This window comes from Vigna unguiculata, chromosome 1 (genome assembly GCF_004118075.2).
Source record: "Vigna unguiculata cultivar IT97K-499-35 chromosome 1, ASM411807v1, whole genome shotgun sequence".
NCBI classification, from domain to species: domain Eukaryota; kingdom Viridiplantae; phylum Streptophyta; class Magnoliopsida; order Fabales; family Fabaceae; genus Vigna; species Vigna unguiculata.
In genome coordinates, this window is record NC_040279.1 from 26,303,933 (window position 1) to 26,311,811 (window position 7,879).

The 7,879-nt window shown below is 32.0% G+C and overlaps 1 protein-coding gene across 2 annotated transcripts in view; it reads right to left on the reverse strand.

The window, feature by feature from the left end:
• Positions 1-4,779, reverse strand: part of LOC114180169 (regulation of nuclear pre-mRNA domain-containing protein 2-like) — a 31,208-nt gene extending 26,429 nt beyond the window's left edge. The window contains exons 1-2 of one of the 2 annotated variants that reach the window (XM_028066509.1): positions 4,578-4,754; positions 4,246-4,485 (exon numbers count right to left, since the gene is read on the reverse strand). The gene's annotated coding sequence lies outside the window, so the exon portion shown is untranslated. Of the gene's footprint in view, positions 1-4,245; positions 4,486-4,577 lie in introns of both variants that reach the window. The other variant, XM_028066508.1, reaches the window with a different exon arrangement.
• Between the last annotated feature and the right edge of the window lie 3,100 nt (positions 4,780-7,879).

The window sequence follows — 7,879 nt, forward strand, 5'->3', positions numbered from 1 at the left end:
TCAACTAGGAATAAGGCCAAATTATAATGTATAAATGGGGGCAATCATCGCCTTACAAGTAGATTTTGTAAAGTTGAGGACATAAACCCAATTATTAGAATCACAAATCACAGTCATTTTAGCCCCATCCAACTTGGGTTCTTTAACCAATTGTTTTAGCCATATCAGTTCAAAAGTTACCATAGACATGTCCTTATTCTACTTCAACAATCTATATTGCTCCAACATTTTGCTTCATACTTTTCTATGATATCAAATTTCCTCCAATGACACACAATATCCAAAATTGGATAGGCATATCACCAAGTGAACCAACCAAATTTGCATTTGAGTATCCAACTACTTGAGTATTTCCCTCGATTTAGTAAATTAGATCCTTGCTTAGAGCACTCTTCATGTACTTCAATATCCAAATCACTAAGGGTGAGTTTGGATTGCAGTTAAAAAATTACGTTTGGTTGAATGAAACGAAAATCTCATTCAATGGAGAAGCTTTAGGGTGTTGCTTTGAAAGCAGCCCACATTTAGTGCTCAATGAAACAGAAAAAAAAAATGTCAAACATCATTGTGTGACTTTCAATGCAAAGTGAACCTGCGTATGGGCTCCCAAACGTTAAAACAGACACACACTAAATCTCAACGGTCATGACAAGGAGAGTTGAAGAATTTACTCACCAGACTCACAAAAAAGAAAATATATGGATGAGTGAATGTAAGATGGTTTAGTTTACCAACCAATCAACTATAGTTTTCAGGATCAGATAAGGATTCCCTTATTAGGAAGTAATTTGATATTAGGATTCATTGGAGTGTCCACTAACTTATCATTCAATATGCAAATTTCCTCCTGGATGTCAAGAGCCTACTTCCTCTAGGAGATTACCCTATACTTCAATTCTGAAACTTCTACCCCTAGGAAATGAGTAAACGACAAAATTCGTCCCTAAAAGTGTGGTCTGTCATTTTAGTCCTTGACAACAACATAATTATCAAAAAGTCCATAAATGTGAAAAAATTACTCAAATATGACCTGCCACTAAAAGAGGTCCATTAAAGTTAATGTCTATACATTTGTCGCCCGTTGTTTGTCTACACAACAATTGAAGTTACACAAGTAAATGGTGTGGCAGTCCAATGTGAAAGTTGTTTTTATCAAGAATTATGACATCCTTACATGTTATTTTCTTCTAGTCCTTAAACTTAACCACTTATTGTCATTTTGATCCTTGGAAGTACTTTCAAATTTTCAATTAAGTCCTACATTGTACTCAAATTTTCAATCAAAGACATGGCCATTGTCCCCATTTCAATTTCTTATTTCTCATATTTTCTACAATCATTTCAAATCATTTATGATCCACCTTGACTTTCATATTATATATCTTTATACCAAGTTTACCATTTAAAATTTAAATGCTCACAATATCCAATGTAAGCTTTAAAATATGATTTTAAATATCATAAGAGTGTAAAAAGTAGGTTATAAAAATTTTACACACATTAATAATATATAAGTTACTAACTTGATTCAGATAGAAGATTTGGTATAAAATATTATAAGTGTTGTTTTGGATTTAGTAAATAACTACTACTATACGTGATCAATCATAAATTAATTTAATATGATCAAATACATACATATCAAGCAAATTTTTTAGATACATAGGCAGCACTCAACTTTAAGATCTGCTATAAGATTTTTCTAATTTTAACTTTAATTGAACAAAATATAGTCATTTCCTTAGCACAACAAACAATATCAACCCTTTACCTTCACATATTATTTGGTCAAAGAAACTACAACATGGTAAGAAAGTAACTCAAACTAAACATTAAGCCTTAAGGCTAGTGCTCAATACACCTTAAGGCAGTAAGAATTGTATATTAAATGGTGAACTTGATATAAAGATGGATGACACGAAAGTCAAGATGAACATACATTTTGTGAAAGGAGGGTACCAAATATGAGAAAAAAATACAGAAAGAAAGAAGATGGTGATGTCTTTGTTAATAATTTATGTGCAACTAGGACATAATCGAAAATTCAAAACTACTTTTAGAGATCAAATTAACAATAAGTGGTTAAGTTCAAGCACTAACTTAAAAATGACATGTGCATCATAATTATTTAAAATAAAACAACATTCACTTTGCACTGTTGTGTAAAAAGGTAGGGTCATACAAATCACAACCCAAACCAAAACCAAACGAAATTAGAACACCCCCAACATGATCCACTCCTTACTTCCTTGCATCTCCTTTCTCGATTTTGCCCCTTCATGCCTCCATCCTGTTGCACTAGCATCGCCATTGTCTAGTTCATCATTCTGCTACAGTGAGCCTCCCATCATTGTTCGTACTATAAGCTGTGTCATCACCATCGCTTTGCTATGCGCCTTGGTCCACCCATTATGGTTTGTCCTCCTTTTTCCTCTATTTGCAGAGCAGCATTGCCTATTGCACCACACACCCTCCCCTTTTTCTTTCTTCTTTTCTACTAAATAGTTATTCTCTAATATATAAATTTGAAACACAAACTACATTTATTTTCCAGCACCCTAATGGCAATTGAAGTACATAGTTCAAGAACATCTAACAAGAATAACCTGGGTTGAAACTATTGACATTTATTGGATGAAACTGACTTGAACAATATTGTCAGTAATTGTGAACATTTATGAAGAGGGGAATTACTAGAACCAAAGAACATCTAAAGGCAAAGGATAGTGTTGCATCTTGCACCAAGACTTGCAAAAGTTTCAATGAAAAGTTTTGGAAATTAGTTAGAGAAAAAGAAGCCACCTCTGTAAATCCGATAGATAATGCAGTTGATGATAATGACTGAGAAGAAGTTCAAAATTCCACACCTAATTACCTCAAGGGGAGAAAGAAAGAATGGTGCTAAAAAAAGGGCCAATAGATATGTTTTGTAGAAATTCAGTTATAACAACAGAGAAGAAAAAATGGAGAAACTAAGACAAGCTAATATCAAAGCGGCATGTGACATAACTTTAGCATAAGGCAAGTCAGGAATGTAAAGAAAAGAACAACGAATAACAACAGAAAGGGATGTGAACCATCATGAATGAACATAAACAGTGAGCAACTTTAATTAGCAGTGTCATGAACAGTGAGAGCAGCCCAGGTCGCAGCAGCAGCAAACAACAGCAGACTGGACAAGAAACTTGACCACAAGAGCAGACAGACAAAGCAAGATCAAACCCACTCGAATACAAAGTTGAACAATAATATTTAGTGAATTCTACAGTAAAAAATAACTCAGCAACCTTATATTTATATTGATTCTAGAGTTTTACATTTAATAGTTAAAGTGCACTAAATACATTTTCCTAATAGCTACATGAATCTGGACAATCGTGTGACTTATTAGACCCATTTCCAACATATGTGAAGGACTTTCCCTTAGTAACCCAGGAACATTTACCACTCAAATCAATCATTCAATAAACAGATGAATCTTCACTTTCTCCCACTTCAACAACAGTAACAACAATTAAGCTTTTATTCCTACTAGGTAAAATTGGAAACATCAATCAAATAACACTATAATGTTCTACTGTCAATCATGTCGACAGACAAAACCTATTAGATCTAAAATTTCCTCCTTATCTCCTATAGCCTCTAAGCAACCTGGACAAAGAGCCACAACATAAAGAAGATTTCAGGTTGAGCACACATCACCAACATTAATACATCAACCTTCTGTGAAAAAATAAATCAATTCATTAATTAAAAAACATTCCAATCATTCCTGCTTCAAAATCATTTGTTGTTTGGTCCAGGATCATGGCACTTAACAAAGCTCAAGGTCAAGGGATTAGGAACTTCAAAATAAGCAAGAAGGAATTACAAAATATGGCACACAGCTAAAAATACGAGGGAAAGAATATTAGGAAGGTCTACATGAAATTAATGAAGAGGGAAAAGGATATTCAAAAATTTAGTACAACACAGTTGACTCTTCCAGAAATAAGATTTAGTCATCAACACACTGCAATAGCAAGATGCCACAACCTCCTCCAAATCTCACTCTCACGCTCTAGTAAAGCCCTATTTACTACAACTACAAACCAGCAAACATAGCACATCCGCAACAACTGAACGGTAAAATAGTCAAAAAATTATAATAATTTCTAAATCGAACAAAACAATTGAGAACCGCAAGTGATAGAAACACCACTTGTATTTCCTTATGCATTAAGAATCAGAAGACAGTGCAATAACCTTAAAGGGATGTGAATGCATCGCATGTAACATAACACCGACCGAATAGGACCCATATTTCTCCATAGTGGAAGCTATAAGACTCATTCGGGTCTCGGCTCTATCATAATGTCGATAACCAAAAAAATGGGTAAAGAAAATGGTTTGGTCAAAATCAAGAAATGCGAAACTTGGTTGAAGAAAAGCGCCAGTACACACAGAGAAACTTTGTCGATTCAATTTGTTTGAAGAACTCGAAACCTAGCATGCGATAAATAAATTAAGAGAAGCGGCTCACGATGAACAGTGAGAAGGAGAGTTCTTCGAGGAGTCGATAGATCCGATATACTTACAGATGAAAGAAGTCTCGAAGGTGAAGCACCGCCGTGCACGACCGCCGCCTCCGCCGCCGAGATGGAAGAGGTTTGGAAGTTGGGGTTTTATTTTTCTTTTGGATAGTTTTTATTTATTTTTAACCAAACTTATTGCTGTTGCAGTGTTGGATACTGGAATGGATACTGGAATTGACAGCAAATTGGATACAAGGTTCCGTTTCCTGTGTTTTTTTTGGATCTTATCTCTGTTTTTTTTTTAATTTAAATATTTTTGTACATAAATATCTGAGACCTGCTATACTTACTTGAATATTTACTTTACTATAAAATAAAAAAATTGTATAACTTAAGGATAATTCAGGAAGTGACAATAGATTGTTGGGTATCAAGAACAATGAACTATAATAATAATATGTATATTAATATATTAATATATTAAAGCTGATTTTGGCAGGACAATTTTACCCCATTGCACATTTTTTTTTAAATTAGGATTTAGTTTTAGCTTTTAATAAATGATTATTGTAATTAAATATGAAAAATAAATGTTGATGGATTTAATTTTGATAAATTTAATATGAAATTGAATAAATTTGTTGCAGTACAATTTTACCCCACTGCTAATTCTTTAAATTATGATTTAGTTTTACTTTTTAATAAAATGTTATTGTAATTAAATATAAAAACTAAATGTTGTTAGATTTAATTTTGATAAATTTAATATAAAATTGAAATTAATCCAAATTATTGTTTTATAATTAGATTTCAACTAGATTTTATAGTTTTAAGTATTATAAAATTTTAAATAATATTGGTATTATATTTATAATAATTCCAACTTTCTTTTATATCTTATTAACAAATTATATAGTTTCATGACTAAATTTTACTTACACAAATTGTACTTTATTTTAATCTATATAAATATACCATAAATAAAAGAAATTAGAGTATGAAAGTGTAAGACTTTAGAAAATTGTATTTTAAAAATAATAGTAGTTTAATTACAGTGAGATTCGATTATTCATATTAAAAAGTTTTAGTATATATAAATTTGTTATAAATGAGTTTTATTATTTTAAAATACACTATCTCTTTAAAGCTTCTCTCTAAGAGTTTTGTCTTTTTGGTCGTCTGATTGAAGAACTGAGACAGTAGGATTGATCCACCCTCTTGTTAATCTATTTTTGTTTCATGTTGCATGTTAGTTCTCTTCAGCTTGCATGCGTCCTTTTAATCATCAGTGTGAGTCTTTGTTAATCAATAATCATAATGGCATGTCCTTATCGTTCTTGTAATATTTCTATGTGTAGATAAAGCATCATGTGACGTTAGAGGTGTTTTGGCATTTATAGAGTTGTTTAAGTAGGATAACAGTTAACGGAGTTAATTATACTGCTTGGAATTTGTGTAATTGTTAATTGATAGATTTCATCATTGAAATGAGGTTTAATGTGTGAAATTGAGTTGTTTATTGATGTTATGATGTATAAAATTTGTGTGTAACTTGTAATGGAGATTGTTTAGAAATTGCCTAACTCGTTGGGCGAATTATGAATCAAGGGGAATGCACTGATGTGAGAGTTGTTGGACGAGTAATTCTCATTGGACGACTTTCAAAGCAAGAATATCTCTAATTTGAGTCTCGTTAGGCGAGTATTTCTCGCTGGCTGAATTATTGGGGATTTAATTCCCTATTCTCAATGAGACACTTGTTGGACGAACCATCTGGTCGTTGGTTGAAATGCGTGTTTCGCTCAACGAGAGGATGTGTTCGCTAGACGAGTGTTCCAGGCTCGACAATATATCAACCAGTGTAAAATTTAAGGATTATTGTGTTTTCTACACCTAATTGATGAATATAGATATATTTTCTTGTGTTTCTGAGATCATGGAAAGATATTTGGCTTATAGAATTTCAAGGAGAAATTCTAGGTGGAAGTAGATGTAAAGTTTGTATTGTTTCTTGTAAGAGATTTGGAGGTGAAAGTGAATACATTTTAGGGTGAAGTTTGTGAGTGATTTGACTGATGTGATAGGTAATTTTTTAAATAAATTAAAATATAAAATTACTATTTTGCTTAATAGTAAAAATTAATGTATTGTTATTATTTATCACTAATATTACATGTTATTATTAATAAAAAGTAATAGTAAAAGAAAGTAAAAACTATTGAATTGTGTTGGAAACGTTGATCCAAACCTTGGTGTTAGATAGTCTGTTAGACCTCTTATAGGTAAGCATTAAAAAAGGAAAAACTAGAACTAAGGTTTTGCAAGGTCTACAGTAAGTAAGACAATTATAGTTGTAGTTGTTGACAATTTTTTTAATCAATTTGGCAATTTTAATGTTTTAGTAGAGGGGAGTATAAATGTCTTTAGGCAGTTACGAGGACAACAAAAAATATTAAAAGGTTGACCAAGCTCTCAAATTCATTCATGCACTCCTCCTCAAATCCATCATCTCAAAGGAATTGATGTCATGCCAAAAGCAATATAAAACTACATGGTCACCATCACATTTTATCACAAAATCACTTTCAGCTGAACTTTCACCAAGCTCTTACATTTTAGTGATTTGAAGCCAAAGAAATTTTTTGTTTTAAAATGCCAAGGAAATCAAGTGATTTGAAACCAAAAGCATTCTCATCCCAACAAAGATTTCTTATTAGAACTGCATATGTTGGATCTAGTGATTCTTTTGAAAGACTTAAAAACCAACAATGCCTGCCTGAGGTGTAACATCCCGTCAAGATATTACGGATTTTAAATAAAAAGTAAAGAAATATTATATTAGTTTCATTTATTAAAGCATCATTTCCCAAAACGTGGGAAATTTAAAACTTAATACGCAATAATGAAATACCTCAATTCATAATTATATGTGTAAATCCAATACATAACTAAAATCCGAGAAAGGAAAAGTTTACAAATCACTAAAACCAAAAACATTTAAAAACTGCCGATAAAACTTTTCATCCCCGAATAGCCTCGTTCCGGCTCTAAGTCTCATCAGCTCCACCTGCAATATCCTCTGCTCACATGTACCGCGTACACGATCATCGTCAAACACAAGCAGGGTGAGCTAATATAATAACCACATATATATCAAATATACATATAACAAAGGGTTAAGTATATTTTTAATCCCTAAACTTCGACTCAAAATTGGAATTCGTCCCTGTCCAAAACTTCAATATATTTTGGTCCCTAAACTTTCAAAATAAATGAATATAGTCCTTTTAACTCAATTACGTTAATTTTTTTTTTGAAGTTTCAAACATATTTCTCCGTAGATATTGAACCAAGAATGTGTCAAA